General features: G+C 40.1%; 1 protein-coding gene across 6 annotated transcripts in view; it reads left to right on the plus strand.

The window, feature by feature from the left end:
• The window catches only part of EML6 (EMAP like 6), a 285324-nt gene that overhangs the window by 81201 nt on the left and 187104 nt on the right, over window positions 1-17019 (plus strand). The gene's annotated exons all lie outside the window — the stretch shown is intronic.

Raw genomic sequence — 17019 nt, forward strand, 5'->3', positions numbered from 1 at the left:
TATTCTTCTGCTTTTTATTTCTAAATACTGCTTTCCAGTCAGTGATTTGCAGTGAATTTTAAGGTCATCGTGTACCTGTGCTCAGTCGTGTCCAACTCTTTGCGACCGCATGGATTGTAGCCCACCAGACTCTTCTGCCCATGGAATTTCCCAGGCAAGAATACTGGAGTGGGTTGCCATTTTCTCCTCCATGGAATCTGCCTGACCCAGGGATTGAATCCACATCTCTTGAGTCTCCTGCATTGGAGGGTGGATTCTTTACCACTGCGCCAAGACTGCTTAAAGGCATTAATAGGAATTAAGGCAGCATTGTTGTACTGCTACTATTTCCTAGATTTATTAGTGAGACATCTGTTTTTAACATTGTTAGAGAAACAATTTTTTTATAAAGAAAGGTAAAGGGCCTGAGTCATTCTAATTAGATGATTGTACCAATTTTAATAGCACTAACAGAACCATTCATTTTACTGGCTTGAAAAGGAGACTAATGGTTTGTATCACTTGACTTTCTCATTTTGTCATGTCTATGATTCACTAATGTGCCTTCCGAGCAGCCAGATTTGGGCCTCCCATGGCCCAACTCTGTTAAGTCCCTATTCCCAAAAGAGAAGATACTTTCAGAGAATGAAAACCTGTGCCCTCCCCGCCAACTCCTGCCCCCACTACACTCTCCAAAGGAATTCACCTGCAGCTTCTCTCTCTCTATCAGTGAACCCTCTGTTTACAGATCTTACTGGTGAATGTTACACTCCAGAAGACATGTTTTGACTAAAAAGATTTTGGCATTTGTTTTAACATATCAATAGTCTCTTTATTAGAAATCTAATTTATATTTTAGTTAGGAATCTATTATCTTTATATAGTTTAAATTTACTCCTGAATATTCCATATACCATGCTGTCATTATCCATTCTCCTGTGGATAGATATATTGCTTGCTTGGCTCCTTTCTTCTTCCCTTCCCCTCCCCCATTTCTTTCTTTCTTATAGCTCTACCAAATGTGGATGCAATCTTATAACATAATGTTGAGTGAAGGAAAGTTCCAGAATACATACACTATTTTCATGAAGTCCAAACACAAACCTGCATACATGCAGAGTAAAACCATGTATTAAAAAGATTGGGGACTGATGAAGACAAAATTCAAGATGGTGGCATTTTCGTGGGGAGAGAGGAGGATGTTCCTGGGAGGGGAATGCAGGAGCATCATTGTTTGGTAATATATCTTTTAAATGGGTGGTGGACCCACCAGTGTACACTTTATTTTCCTTCATGTGTATGTGTGAGTGTATATTTGTATTTATATGTTTGAAATATCTTAGAAGATAAAAAAGTTATTTTTCTTGTAAGCCATGTGTTCAATGTCAAAATCATGGATTTTCATTCTGAGAAGTAAAATTACCCTTGGCAAACTAGATTTTTTAATTGGCTTCTTAATTGGCTGTTGGCATCCAGTAGATACTAACAGAAGGATGGTATAACTCAGAAGTTGGAAAACAACAGCCCACAGGACAAATCTGGTGGACTCTGTTTTTGTATGGCCCATGAGCTAAGAATGGCTTTACATTTTAAAGTTCACTTTAAACAAAATTTTCATTTTAAGTGAAAAAAATTCAAAGAAGAATAGTATTTTGTGACACATGAAAATTACATGATATTCAAATTTCAGTGTCCATAAATAAAGCTTTACTGGAACACAGATGTGTTCATTCACTTGTGGATTCTCTGTGGCTGATTCTCCGTGACTCTTCACACTACCATGGCAGAGTCAAGTAGTTGCAACAGAGACATTGTGGCTTTCAAAGATGAAAATATCTATTATCTGACCCTTTGCAGGAAAAGTATAATATAAAAGAAACTGATCTTGAGAGGTAAAATTTCTTATCTCTTATATATTCAGAGTCAGGCAAACCTCAGTTTGAATCTTCATTAAATTCTTTACTAAATGGAGCTCTCTGATCCTTAGTATAAATTATGTAATAGGATAGTGAATGAGAAAATGCCTAGGAAACAACTGGCACACATTAGGGACTTCCTTCTCTCCTTTTGATATTAAAATTCTGGCTTATATTAGTCCAAAGAGTCCAAGCAAGACTTCTCTTCATTCTTTGCACACTCATTTTAGTTATGTTTGTTTAACTGGCATCTATGGACTGAGCTTAGACAAGTCACCTCATATTCTGAGCCTCAGTCTCCCCATCCATAAAATGATGCTGAGGATTAACAGTAGCAATAGTCATTACTGTTACTGGCTAAGATCCCTTGCTTACCATCTGGTTATTTATGTAGTACATTTCTCCAGATAACATTTTGCTCATTGGAAATGTAGCCTTTTAAAGGCTAGCAACAGAGCTGAACTAGAGGCTAAAAGTCAAGCTGATCTAGAGCTCTCCCACTAACTGGGAGATTCTGGGCACCCTGCTTAATGATTGTACACTTTTTTTTTTTTTTTTGAAGGATCAAGTGGCTTCCTAGATAGCTTAGGACTTAGGTGTTAAATATATAATCCACTATTCCATTAAAATAACGCTTGAATTAGGGAGTATACTTTAGCAGCTTTTTTAAAAGTATCCGTTGACTTCCCTGGTGGGTCAGTAGTGAAGAGTCCGCCCTCCAATGCAGGAGATGTGGGTTCAGTCCCTGGTGGGGAAGAGTCCCTGGAGAAGGAAATGGCAACCCACTCCAGTATTCTTGCCTGGGAAATCCCATGGACGGAAGAGCCTGATGGACTGTAGTCCACAGGGTTTCAAGAATCGAATATGACTTTGTGATTAAACCACCACCAATTTTTAAAATATGGAAAATTTTCATCAGACATTATTTTCATAATCATAGTCTCCAGAAACCCTGAACACATGGTTGCTTTCATCATTTTCCTTAAAACTAGCATGAATTGACTTAGAGGATGGCTCAGGCTGTTAAGTCTGCCCTCCAAGACGGTAAAGTCCCTCATCAGTCGGTTGGCCCTCTCCACAGCCCGCACCTTCTCTGAGGATCTTCCTGATGCAAGGATCAAACCCAGGTCTCCTGCATTGCAGGCAGATTCTTTACCATCTGACCAACCAGGGAAGCCCACTCTCATACCCATCCTTGGCCTAGCAGATATTTGGATGGGTGGATGGATGAACCAATGTCTGGAAATATGAAGTAATGCAAACTGGCAAGGCCAGTCCAGGCATTGAAATGCTACCTACATGAATTCCCATCCCTGGAAGGATACTTGTTTTTACAGTGGGTGTTTATTCATGGTGGACTTCCTAGTGTGACATGGGGATTGAAGAGGACCTAACTCCATATCCCTGTCCTGTGGATGCCATGACTCTCCTTTTTTTGTGGAATAGCAGAATATAGATAAAGCTTATTTTCCCCATGAAACAATTCATGCTGAACTAAAATACAAGGAAAATCAGTGACCTGGAATGAAACTTTTCTGCAGCATTCTTGAGAGTCCCTTGAATAGCAAGGAGATCAAACCAGTCAATCCTAAAGGAAATCAGCCCAGACTGTTCACTGGAAGGACTGATGCTGAAGCTGAAGCTCTGATACTTTGGCTACCTGCTGCAAAGAGCCGACTCATTGGAAAAGACTGAAGGCAGGAGGCAACAGGGGCGACAGAGGATGAGATGGTTGGCATCACCAACTCAAGAATAATGGAGTGGATTGCTATTTTCTTCTTCAGGGGAATCTTCCTGACCTAAGGATCGAACCCATGTCTCTTGTGTCTCCTGCATTTGCAGGTGGATTCTTTACCACTAGCACCACTTGGGAAGCCCCAGGTATTATTGGGGTAACATTGGTTTATAATATTATATAAAATTCATGTGTGCAACATATTGCTACTTCTGTATACCCTACAGTGTGTCTACCATCAAAAACTGTTTCCACCCATTACCATACAGTTGATAGCTCTTACCCATTTTGCCCTTCCCCCTGCCCCATCCATGTATCTACCTGTTTTTTTTTTCTGTTTGATTTGTGTATTCATTTTGTTTTTGTTTGTTTTTTATATTCCACATGTGAGTGAAAGCATATACTAATGTCTTTCTCAGTCTAAATTATTTCCCTTAGCATACTTTCAAGGTCCATCTGTGTTATTGCAAATAGCAAGATTTCATCTTTTTATGACTTGAGTAGTATTCCAGTGTGTGTGTGTGTGTGTGACATCTTTTTAATCCATTCATTTATTGGTGAGCACTTCAGTTGCCATATCTTGGCTATTGTATATAATGCTGTAATGAACATGGGGTGTATATATTTTTTCAAATTAGTGTTTTCATTTTCTTTGCATAAATACTCAGAAGTGGGATAGCTGGATTATATGGTAGCCCTATTATTAATTTTTTGAGGAATCTCCATATCGTTTTCCATAGCAGCTGTACCAATTTATATTCCCGTCGACAATGTATAAGTTTCTCTTTTCTCCACATCCTTGCCAACACTTATTATTTCTTGCCTTTTTGATAAGTCATTCTAACAGGCATGAGATGATATCTGCTTGTGGTTTTCACTTGCATTTTCCCTAATAATTAGTGATGCTGAACATCTTTTCATGTGCTTGTTGGCTATCTGTGTGTCTTCCTTGGGGAAACATCATATCAACTCTGTCCACTTTTAAATCGGTAGTTTGTTTTTTGTTGTTGTTGAGTTGTATGAGGTCTTTATATATTTTGGATATTAATCCCTTACTGGTGATAGCAGTCTTGTGAGAGCCCAGTCATCCCTGGGTGCTCTTCCTCTCTTTTCTTCTGGCACAGCGGAGTCTGCCCTGCTTCTAGTCCTTGTCCTCAGAGCCACGGGGCTCTGAATCTTGTCTCCTAAAAAGCAGAGGTGCTAGGCACTTGTTCAGCACTTTCTTATGGAAATCACCTCTTCAGCACCATAATTTAGATCCACATGAAAAAGTTTCTCATCCTGGCCCCTTCTGCCTGGCCTCTTGGTTCACAGACTCTCCCTTTACTATAGGGCTCTGTAGGGTTTCACAGGTAGCTCAGATGATAAGTAGTCTGCCTGCAATGCAGGAGACTTGGGTTGGATCCCTGGGTTGGAACGATCCCCTGGAGAAGGAAATGGCTCCTCACTCCAGTATGCTTGCCCGGAGAATCCCATGGACAGAGGAGACTGAAGGGCTGTGGTCCTTAGGGTCGCAAAGAGTCGGACATGACTGTAGCAACTAAGCAAACACGCATAGGTGGTTTGACCGAGCTGGTTAGGCAGTTGGTAAGTCAGAGGTTACCTCTGCGTGATCAAAAAACCAAATCAACTTAAGATTATGATTTTAAGGCACTCTCACAAAATTGCACAATTCTGTAATTTTAAAGAATCAAAATTGGTCACTTTTCCATTTAGATGACTATTCCCCTGGAAGAAATACTTTCAAGATTCTCCTCATATTGGAGCATTATATAATCTCATGAAACACAGCTGGTTACTTCTCCCAGCACTTCTGACTCTCTAGTCATGAAAGGAGCACCATCTGAAGTGTTTAATGTAGACCACTTTGAGGAAGCAGAAATGATGAAATCACTTTGAATTCAACAGTAGAACAAACAGGCCATTTAATGCAGCCTTGAAATCTTGTGGCTCAGTTGACAGGATGTGACACAACTGTCAGGCTTGCTTTCCACCTTCCAGATTCTTTGATAATGTAAACTAGCAAATTACGACCTACTCAGAAAATAACTGCATGCTATGATACAATAGAGGTAGAATATTCCAAGAACAAGACAGAGGTATAGTAACATTTTGCCATCTGGCAAGCTACTGGACCAGATGGATTCACTAATGACTTCTCTGAAGTATTTAAGTAGACCTTACTAAAACACATGACTGGCATATTTAATTATCCTAAATTAACAGGACTTCTGCCAAATATAACCCTCAATGCTTGAGTCATGTTCCTTACTTACAGAAGAAAAAAGAGATGAATAGCTCCAGAAAGCTGGGTTTCGTACAGACCCCTTTCATTAGTCAGCGTTCTCATTACCAAATTGGTGTGTTACAATCTTAAAGCATTATTTCTCGTTTTTCAGAGAATGAATTGTAAGACTAACCATGCTGATCAAATTCATTTTATCAGTGACAATTATACTTGATGAGAAATCTGGGGGTTGATAAATCTGATATAGTCACCAGACATCCCTTCCTACTTCCTGCCTGTGGAAGACTTCTCAACTACCAGATGCATTCTTTTTTGCATAAGTTAATGAATTTTTATTTCTCTGTAACTATTTTCTTGTTTTTATCTGTTTTAATTTCTATGTTTATATCAAAGCAATATTGACACACAAATAAGAAATTACAGAAGGCCTTATAATGAAGAACTGCTCCTGCTCCACCCTTCCACATCCCCAATGCGGTTTCCAAAAGAACACTTTTAATTCTTTTTTATTGTTATAATTAATTTTTAATTGGAGGATAATTGCATTACAATATTATGTTGGTTTCTGCCATACCTCAATATGAATTAGCCATAGGTGTATATACATCCCCTCCCTCTTGACAGTTTTAAATCTTATGACTGTTCTTTCTGGTGATTACCTATACATCACTTAACAATATTAATTGTTATTTCTTTCTATTTTTAGTAATTATTTATGGCTGTGCTGGGTCTTCACTGATGCACAGGCTTTTCTCTAGTTGCGGTGCACAAGCTTCTTGTCGCGGCGGCCTCTCTTGTGGAGCACGGGCTCTAGGGCATGTGGGCTTCAGCAGCTGTGGCTCCCGGGCTCTAGAGCACAGGCTCAATAGTTGTGGCTCGTGGGCTTAGGTTGCTTTGTGGCCTGTGGGATCTTCTCAGATCAGGGATCGAGCCTGTGTCTCCTGCACTGGCAGCTGAATTCTTTACCACTGAGCCACCAGGGAAGCCCTAATTGCTTTTTCTTGATTTATCTGTTTTAAACATGATCAACTTCCTTTCAAGACACATGAAGATGTAGCTTATATATGCCATTCTTATGTCCCATCTCATGTCCTCCTCAAAGGGTTCCTATACATTTAATTTTTAATTCTATACATTTAATTTTTTCTATACATTTAATTCCTATACATTTAATTTTTAATTCTGTTACCATTTACCTTTGTAACTTTTATATTTTTGCACTTTTATTTTTGGAGTCATCAACAATAGACAGTGTCTTTTGGCTCCTAGCTTTGTATGATGAAGATATTTAGTGACATTGAATGCTCCAGGATTCTTTCACTCAGTATAATATTTTTGAGATTCATCCATGTTATTGTGTGTATCAGTAATTAGTTCATTCCTTGTTTATTGCTGAAAATGGCTCCACTGTATATATAATAATTTGTTTATCCATTCACTGTAGATGAATATTTGAGTTATTCCCAATTTTTGGCTATTATAAATAAAGCAGCTATGAGTATTTGTACATAAGTCTTTATTTAGAGATATTTTATTTCTCTTGGGTAAATATCTAGGGGTGGCATTGTTAGGTCATATGATAACTGTATGTGTAACTTTATAAGAAACTACCAAACCACTTTCCAAAGTGACTTATTATCTTACATCCCTATCAGCAATGTGTATGCATTCTAGCTATTCTACGTCCTTAGCAGCTCTTGGTATTGTCAGCCTTCTCCATTTTAGTTGTCTTTGACAGTATTTAAAGTCTTTGGGATATATATATATATATATATATATATATATAGTTTTTTTTACTTTAATTGGAAGCTAATTACTTTACAATATTGTATTTTACATTGGGTTGTCCTCTTACTATTGAAGTGTAAGCATTCTTTTTATGTACCAGGTACAAGTTCTTTGATAATTTTCTTTACCTTATGGCTTCATTTTTCATTTTCCTAATGGTGTCTTTAAAGAGCATAAGCTTTACAAAAGAGACACTGATGTATGGAACAGTCTTATGGACTCTGTGGGAGAGGGAGAGGGTGGGAAGATTTTGGGAGAATGGCATTGAAACATGTAAAATATCATGTATGAAACGAGATGCCAGTCCAGGTTCAATGCACGATACTGGATGCTTGGGGCTAGTGCACTGGGACGACCCAGAGGGATGGTATGGGAAGGGAGGAGGGAGGAGGGTTCAGGATGGGGAGCACATGTATACCTGTGATGGATTCATTTTGATATTTTGCAAAACTAATACAATTATGTAAAGTTTAAAAATAAAATAAAAAAAATAAATAAAAATAAAGAGCATAAGCTTTAATATTGAAGTCCAGTTTATCAATTGTTTTCTTTTACAGCTAATGAATTCTGTTTCTTCTCTAAAAAATGATTGTCTTTCAAAGGTCACAATGGTTTTCATACGTGTTTTTATATCGGTTGTATGGTTTTAGTTCTTCCATTTAGCTCTCTGGTCATTTAAGATAATATTTGTGAGTGATGAGACGTAAGTGCTGAGGTTTATTCTTTTTTCTATGTGGATGTCCAGTTGTTTTAGTTTAAAACAACTATCTTTCCCCTTTAAGTTACCTTAATGCTTTCATTGGAAGTCAATTGACCAGACAAATATAAGTCTATTGATGGACCCAATTTTGTTCCATCAATCTATATGTCTATATGTCTATCCTTATGCCAGTGCTCTACTTTATGACTCCCTTTTATAAAGGCTTTATGTGGAACTTCCCCTTCTATTAATAGTCTACTCATATTTGTTGATTTCATTATTTGAGTCCAGATTCTCTGACTGTTAATCATGACTATATATAATTTTCGAACTTCTTGCCTAGGGTATCTTCTCCTTTGAATCAGTTCTTTAGATAACCAGTCATCCATTTATGTGGTTTTTACCAGTTTAATTCTCAGAAGGTGGTCTTATTTTTAAATTTTGGAGGATGCATCACAATAGCTCTCCATGCACATGACTTTCCCTGTCTTAGAATGTCAGTCCCCAGGGGCCCCACATGTGTCTGTTTTGAGCAGTCTGGCAGTTGATTAATAACAGCCACACATCTATGCACTGCTTACCATGTTGTAAGCACCCTTGTTTTAGTCATCGCTTTGTTGTTGTTCAGTTACCCAGTTGTGTCCAACTCTTTGCAACCCCATGGACCTCACCATCTCCTGAAGTTTTCCCAGGTTCATGCCCATTGCATCAGTGATGCCATCCAGCCATCTCATCCTCTGATGCCCTCTTCTCCTTCTGCCCTCAGTCTTTCCCAGGGACTTTTCCAATGAGTCGGCTGTTCACATCAGGTGATCAAAGTACTGGAACTTAAGCTAGCATCAGTCCTTCCAGTGAATCTTTAGGGTTGATTTCCCTTAAGATTGACTGGTTTGATCTCCTTGCCATCCACAGGACTTTTAGGAGTCTTCTCCAGCACTACAGTTTGAAGGCATCAATTCTCTGATGCTCTGCCTTCTTTACGGTCCAGCTCTCACAACCATATGTGACCGCTGGGAAGACCATAGCCTTGACTGTAGGGACTTTTGTCGGCAGAGTCATGTCTCTGCTTTTCAACATACTGTCTAGGTCTGTCATTGCTTTCTTGCTGAGAAGCAGTCATTTTCTGATTACATATCTACAGTCAAACCATTCACAGTGATTTTAGAGCCCAAGAAGAGGAAATCTGTCACTAATTCCACCTTGACCCCTTCTATTTGCCATGAAATAATGGGATTGCTTTAGGATTTGTTACATCCTCACAATAGTGCCTACCTTCTTTTAGGTAGAACTGTTATTATTCATATTTTATGGATGAGAAACTGAGGCACAGAGAGGTTGAGTAGTTTCCTGAAGGTGATTTGTGAGAAACTTGTATGCCAGTAAGTAGAGGAGATATGCTTCAGTGATGTACTGATAACTGTTAAGATCAAGCTCTCCAAGAGAAAATGTATGTATGCATATACATTCATAAGTTTGTTATAAATTTTACTGATATGAATGATGTGTTGTACACAATTTACAAAATAATAATAAAATATATAATACACTATAAATCCCATGTCGCTAATTCTCATAAAATTCTTTCCTTTTTTTTTTCTTATAAATTTTATTTTATTTTTAAAAAAAAAAGAAAGAAAAATCAGATGGTATATTGAAAAAAAAAAATTCTTTCCTTTATTTTTGATTAACTCTTGTATCTATGGCCAACCTATGGTTGCAATTCAACCTTGATTTGACAAAATCAGATGAGGAATAAATACTTTATTACTGTCTGGTTCAGAAAGGAAGTCCCTCACATCACTGACAAATGAATATAGTTCTTTACATGAATGTGAGTTGATATTTTGTTTATATTAATAAGAAAAAAGTGAAACAACAAAAATCTATGTCAGAACTTTAATCATTAGCCAGTGATGTGAGCGACTTCCTTGCTAATTGATACTACTTTTTGAATATTGGAAAACTATTTTCTTAATTGTTCATGTTATTCATAATGTCACAGCTATAGACACGATACACTTTTAATAATGTGGAATATACCACATTATTACCTTCTATGTCTTAAGTCTGGACAGTTGAAAAAACAACAAATCAAGCCCTGATTTGTAGCATTTGTTGATTTCCATGATGTGAAAACTCCCACCCTAGCTGATTTCAAACCACTAAGGTGACATCATTGAAAACAGTTGAAAAAAGAGGTGCAGAGAGAGGCACACTGTTCTGTATGGGCTGGATAGGCTGACAGTAACCTCAAGACTATAGGTAATAGTAAGCTAATTAGGAAGTGATGAGTTTTTGTGTGTATTGCCTTTGTGGTTAATATAATTTATTTAGCTGCAAGTTTATATAATTATTAACAGTGGCCATGTTTAACAACTGATTTGCAAGATTGCTGAAATTTAACAATCAGTTCTTGCTGACACTAGCATGCTGCTGCATGCTTTGATCTCAGGCAAAGACAAACCACTAATCTCTTAGCCATTCTTTTCTGTGGCGTTAAGGTATTGCTAGAATATGGTTCCATACCAATACAAGTATGGGAACACTCTGCATGCAAAATATAATATTGTATGTCTTTATTTTTCCAAATCACATCTATTCTTATTAGCTGTACCACTCATCAAGGTTGTGAGAAGTCTAATCTGACAGAGCATTGCTCAACCACAGATTGTACAGGGACCCTGAGGCTTGCACAGTTCAGGGCATAGTAGTAGACCTGCTGGCCTGTTGACATTGCTGTCACTTCCACTTGTCCGGCCCAGGCCCACATGGAGGGAAGGGCCATCTCCATGGTGTCAGGTGAGATCACAGCCCCAGGGGTGGTACCCTCGTGCCGAGTGCATCTCTGGGGATGAGGACTTGAGCACGAGCACCCTCATCTGAGGTTCCACTGCCTCCAGCCCACTATTTTTAAAAGAGCCTTCCTTTGCCTTTTCATTCTCACAGGTGAACATCCACTGAGGTTGGGCCACTTACTCTGCAGCTCAGAAAACAGTAGCCTCCTCCTCTGCCCTCAGACAGTTCAGCCTAATCACTCTGATGCACTTCTACCATCAACACTGGAAAATTCTCTCAGGGTTATTTTCAGGGAAAGGAGGGAGAAGGCTTTCATGTTTTCCTGAGACTACCGTGGGGGAAAAAAGCTACTAACATATAAAGTTATTACTGAGAAAATCCCTGAAGCAACCTGGGCAAAAATGAAGTAAGGCTTTAAAAAAGTCAAGTCTGAATCATGAACATTTTTTAAAATGCTGCACTTGGAATAAGTACTCAAATATAGTTTTTTGCCTTTAGGAATTGAGACTGATTGGTGTTGATGAGAGTTTTTTGTTTAACTTCATAAAGCTACCTCTTTTCATGACTCTATTAATTCTCATCTCCCCACACAACATATTGGGAAATCTTCCTCATTTTATCTGACATCAAAAAGACATGGTTTTGCCCTCTCGGCATGCTGGAGAAACCAATCAATTCCTTCTCCCAGACAGGGTGATGAAAGTCCTCTGCAGTGCTTTCTATTGCCATGGCAACAGAAAATGGGATTTCCCAATGGAACTAGATTGATATATACACAGAGAAAAGCAGTTTTTTAAAAGCTCGATCCCTTTTTTGTTGCCATGTGTACAATAAACTGAGTACCAAGGAAAGGACACCAAACCTTTTTCTGTAGGTATGGAATAAGACCTCAATTGTATTGAGACCCTCAGCGAAAGGGAGTCAATTCTGAAAGTTTTAACATTGTGACATTGCTGTTGTAGCAATAATAATCTACAAATTTTGTAGTGTGCCAGTTTTCTTAGAAAAACAGAGATTTTGATTTATGGACCCTCAAATGGAAGATGGACATAAAATATAAGTAAATGTCATCAGTACTTCTAGTCACAGAAAGAATTGCAACCCTGTGATATGGTGAAGAGGGTGCTGGGAAGCCCAGAGTCAACCAGATGTTTTGTGTCATGGTGGTGCTTTCCACTTCTGTAATTTCTTCATGGAATAACACAACAGTCGGCTGATTCTGATGAAATCTTGTCAAAAGGAATTCAGGAGGCAGGATAATTTTCATCATGGCCCCTTAATAGGATAAGGAGACTGACCCTCTTTAATCTGTTGGTTGATCCAAAGGCATTACTTAGGATAGCTTCTTAGTCTTAGGGCATCTCTGTAAAAGAAGCAAAGAGCAATTTTTAAGTAGGCAGTAGGGGGCCAATTTGGAATCCGTATCTATATCTATTAATATATCTATCTATGTCATTTAAATGCTTCTGGACTAAAATTACAAACATGTTTGGAATTAGATGAAAGCAAATCCTGCTCAAAATGACTTTTCATGAAATTCTTGAATTCCTAAATGCAAAGATGTGAGAAGAAGTGAATAGATACCTGATGGTAAGCTTCAAACCTGCTTATTAAAATATTGCTTCTGTAACTGCACCATTACTGATACCTTACATGTATTACACTCTTGCAAATCTTTTGATTAAGGTTTGCTGGTTTCCCCATCCCACTCTCTTAGGAGAATTAAAAAGTGCTGTTGAAATTAGATGACAAATTCAAAACAAAATAAATGCCACTTGGCTCTGCTCTAAAAGATACACGGATTCATGTTGATAATGGCAAAACCAATACAATATTGTAAAGTTAAAAAGTAAACAACAACAACAACAAAAAAAAAGATACATGGATGCTGTCATTCTGTTACTAAAGTGGAAGAAGTGAAGTTTCTGGGAAGCTAATGGAGTAATGGCAAAGTGAATAGAGTCGGTTGTCTATTCGCCCTATTCTTGCCATGGATGTGGATAAATAGGAACACTATGAGTCATTGCAGTGTTGCTTGCAAGCCAGAGAATCAGGTCAGAGACTTGGCTTATAAAAGGAGAAGTAGGTAATTTTCTTAATGTATTCAAACGATAAATAGGAACTTGTATAAATGGGCTATCATGGGCTGGGAAGAGGTGGTTTAAAGAACAGTGTTAAAAAAACTTCTGGCAAAAAAAAAAAAAAAAATCCAGTGCGGACATTTAAATAAATGTGATAAATTTATGTGCTTTAAGATGAATGAAAAGAATAATAAAAACCAGAGTAAAAACATTTCAAGTCCATAATGGGATGTTTTTGGGTCACCCTGCTAGTGGGATAACATACACTGATAAATTATTTTGAGGGCCTCTCTAAAGATTTGTTGAAAGTTGTTTTTTTCATTTCCTCCTTCATTCAAGGAATGAGGAAAGTCAGGAAATCACAAAATTATAGTTAGAACAACTGCCTGGAATAGCAATTTTTTTTACTGTTGGTTTTTTAGAACCCCTTAAATCTACCAAGTCTCTCAAGCATTTTAATTAGAAGCTGTAATCACAGCAAAAGTGAGTTTCATTTGTGTCTCTTGAACGTGCCTGAGCATGTAGGGGAAATACGCTCGTCCCTCTTTATTCTCCAGTCCCCGGGGTAGAACCTGTGCTGGTAGCAGTGGAGAGAGGCAGCGTGGCAGCCATGACTGTTGGCTCATTCACTTCCTCTTCAGCAAGCAGCTTGCTAATTTACTCCGCCATGATGTTGGAACTGTGTAGAGTTTTGGAAATGGCCCCTGCTGTCCTGAAAAAGACAGCTTAGTCAAATTCTCTTCATACCTAGAGAGTCTCTTTCTTGGAGACTAAGTGGAATTAAAGCCACCTTTTCCCAGGACCAGGCTTGCAGGCTTCAAACTCGAATGCTGCCAACTGCCTAAGCAAGAAAATGTCAGGTTTGACATGTTCAAGCTTTTCCTTGGCCTCAAACATCCTAAACCTTTCTCTCTGTCTTTCCTTTAAACATCTCTTGACTCATCCTCTCCATTCCATCTACCCCGTCTCACCTCAGTCTCAACCTAGTGTCTAATGGGCCTGTCTGCCTCATCTCCTAATAGACCTTACGCATCTGTTCTTTCCACTCTTCCTTACTGCTACTAGGGTTACCTTCTTAAACTATGAAGCTATTGATGTTGTTTACTGCTAATAATTGTCAGTGATGCCCTCTGACAATAAAAGGGCTTTCAAGACTGCCCTGGCCAGCCCATTATCTGTTTACTTGTCTGTCCTTCCTTTTAAGATGGGCTTCTTGAAAGAAAGGCAGTGTATTTTCTGTTTATGTTATCTATGGCACCCCCTGACATTTCATAGTTTTTTAAATAAGGATTTCTTGAATAAATGAATGAATAATAAAGTGTTCTACAATCTTAAAATGTTTTAAAGCCTCTGAGAGTCACTTATACGGATGACACCACCCTTATGGCAGAAAGCGAAGAACTAAAGAGCCTCTTGATGAAAGTGAAAGAGAGTGAAAAAGTTGGCTTAAAACTCAACATTCAGAAGACTAAGATCATGGCATCTGGTCCCATCACTTCATGGCAAATAGATGGGGAGACAGTGGAAACAGTGACAGACTTTATTTTGGGGGGCCTCCAGAATCACTGCAGATGGTGATTGCAGCCATGAAATTAAAAGACACTTGCTTCTTGGAAGAAAAGTTATGACCAACCTATACAGCATATTAAAAAGCAGAGATATTACTTTGCCAACAAAGGTCCGTCTAGTCAAAGCTATAATTATTCCAGAAGTCATGGATGTGAGAGTTGGACCATAAAGAAAGCCGAGCACTGAAGAATTGATGCTTTTGAACTGTGGTGTTGGAGAACACTCTTGAGAGTCCTTTGGACTGCAAGGAGATCCAACCAGTCTATTCTAAAGGAAATCAGTCCTGAATATTCATTGGAAGGACTGATGCTGAAGCTGAAATTCCAGTACTTCGGCCACCTGATGTGAAGAGCTGAGTCATTTGAAAAGACCCTGATGCTGGGAAAGACTGAAAGCAGGAGGAGAAGGGGATGACAGAGGATGAGATGGTTGGATGGCATCACCGACTCAATGGACTTGAGTTTGAGTAAGCTCTGGGAGTTGGTGATGGACAGGGAGGCCTGGCGTGCTGCAGTCCGTGGGGTCACAAAGAGTCAGACACAACTGAGCGGCTGAACTGACTGTGAAAAGGCTACCCTTTAACGTGTTTTATTTTTATGTTACTCCTTATAACTGTCCCTGGAGATATTTTCCAGCAAGCACTAAGATGGCCAACTCAGACTTGGGGCATCCAGGTGTTTCCCATCCCCGCGTATCCTCTTCTCTCTGCCCCTCCATCAGGTCCTACATTCACTCCCACCACAGCTAAAGCCGCGAAGTCACCTGCAGCTTGTTTGTCTTCCTGGGAACCCCACCCTCCCCCACCCAGACCAGGCTCAGCTCAGGCCCATGAGCTCCCTGACAGAGTTCACAAGAGGAGCACAGTTCATGATGAAGGCCCTGCCCGGAGTGGCCCACTCCCCCACTGCTGGGTGCTAGCTGGTGGGCCAGGTGGGAAAGGAGAGCAGTGCCCTGAGGGGTGTTTCAGGGGAAAGGCTTGAGGAAGAGGCAGTCACAGTCTCCCAGGATGAATGCCAGACACCTTGTTCCTGCTAGGGGGAACAACAGGCCCCCAGGACATGCCCTGAGATGGTGCATTAGGGTTGTTGCAGCCCAAGATGGGATTGAACCCATCTTTCAGGGTCCTTCCTCCTGAGAGGTGATAGACTTTCAGCTGGCCTGTGTGCGTTTCACTCCCAGGTTCTGAACTCAAGCAGCATCAGCCATGCACAGCCTTTGGGTCAGAGCCTGGTCCCCAACACCCAGCCAGCCCCCTAGGGGGAGTGCCCTGTACTGTGACTCGGCGTCAGGGTTGGGGGAGGGGAGGGCAGGTGAGGCTGATAGAGATTTGCTTGATGGGCAGTGTGATCCAGACTCCTTTCTGGTTGAAGTGTCCTTGCTGGCTTTAGGAGCACCCAGGTTTTTCTCATCCCCATTACCTCTGCCTCTGCAGTTCTCCCAAGATTCTCTGAGACCGTGAGATGGGGCTGGGTGCTTCTGGGAAGGGTGGTGGTTGCAGAAACGCCTTGGCTTGATTCTTCTGAGATGCCCCTGATGGTCAGTGCTCCCAGCTCACCCTCTTCCTGCCCCTCCGTCTGGACCTGCACTCACTCCCCACACCACAGCCGAAGCCACAAAGCTCATCCTCAGAGCAGCTCCAACTCTACCCTCTTTGCCTAATAAGAAAAAACAAAAACTCGTCGAGCATCCAGCCTTGTCAGGAGAGGGCAAATGGAGCATTGGAAGGCAGCTAAGGAGGCAGTCGGGGGACCAAGACCTGTGAATAGGGACATTAGAAGTTCCTGAGAAGACCAGCTGCACCCGAGCACCAGGGTCCAAGGGCCCTGGGAGGGCCGACGGTAAGGAAGAGGAGCCAGCACTCGGGGTCCTGTGCAAAAGCTGGTGCTAGGTGTGCAGGGAGACCCACAAGATGAGCACAGTCGGGTGAGAGACCCCCGAACAGGCTATAGGGCTGGGTGGCTACAGAAGTGGGGGTGGGGGTGTGCTACACATGGAGCAAAGAAAGACTCAGGAAGTAGACGGTTTTCTGAAAGGAGCACCACCTGTATGTTGGTTGTATCTTTCCCTTACCAGTTTCACAAATAATGATGATAATAAAACTTGTATTGCATGTTTACTCTATGCTAAGTTCATTGTATCATCAGTTTTCATATATTACCTCCATTTTATAGATGAGGAACCCAAGGACGAAAGAGATCAAGTAGTAT

Source organism: Bos indicus x Bos taurus, chromosome 11 (genome assembly GCF_003369695.1).
Source record: "Bos indicus x Bos taurus breed Angus x Brahman F1 hybrid chromosome 11, Bos_hybrid_MaternalHap_v2.0, whole genome shotgun sequence".
NCBI lineage: Eukaryota > Metazoa > Chordata > Mammalia > Artiodactyla > Bovidae > Bos > Bos indicus x Bos taurus.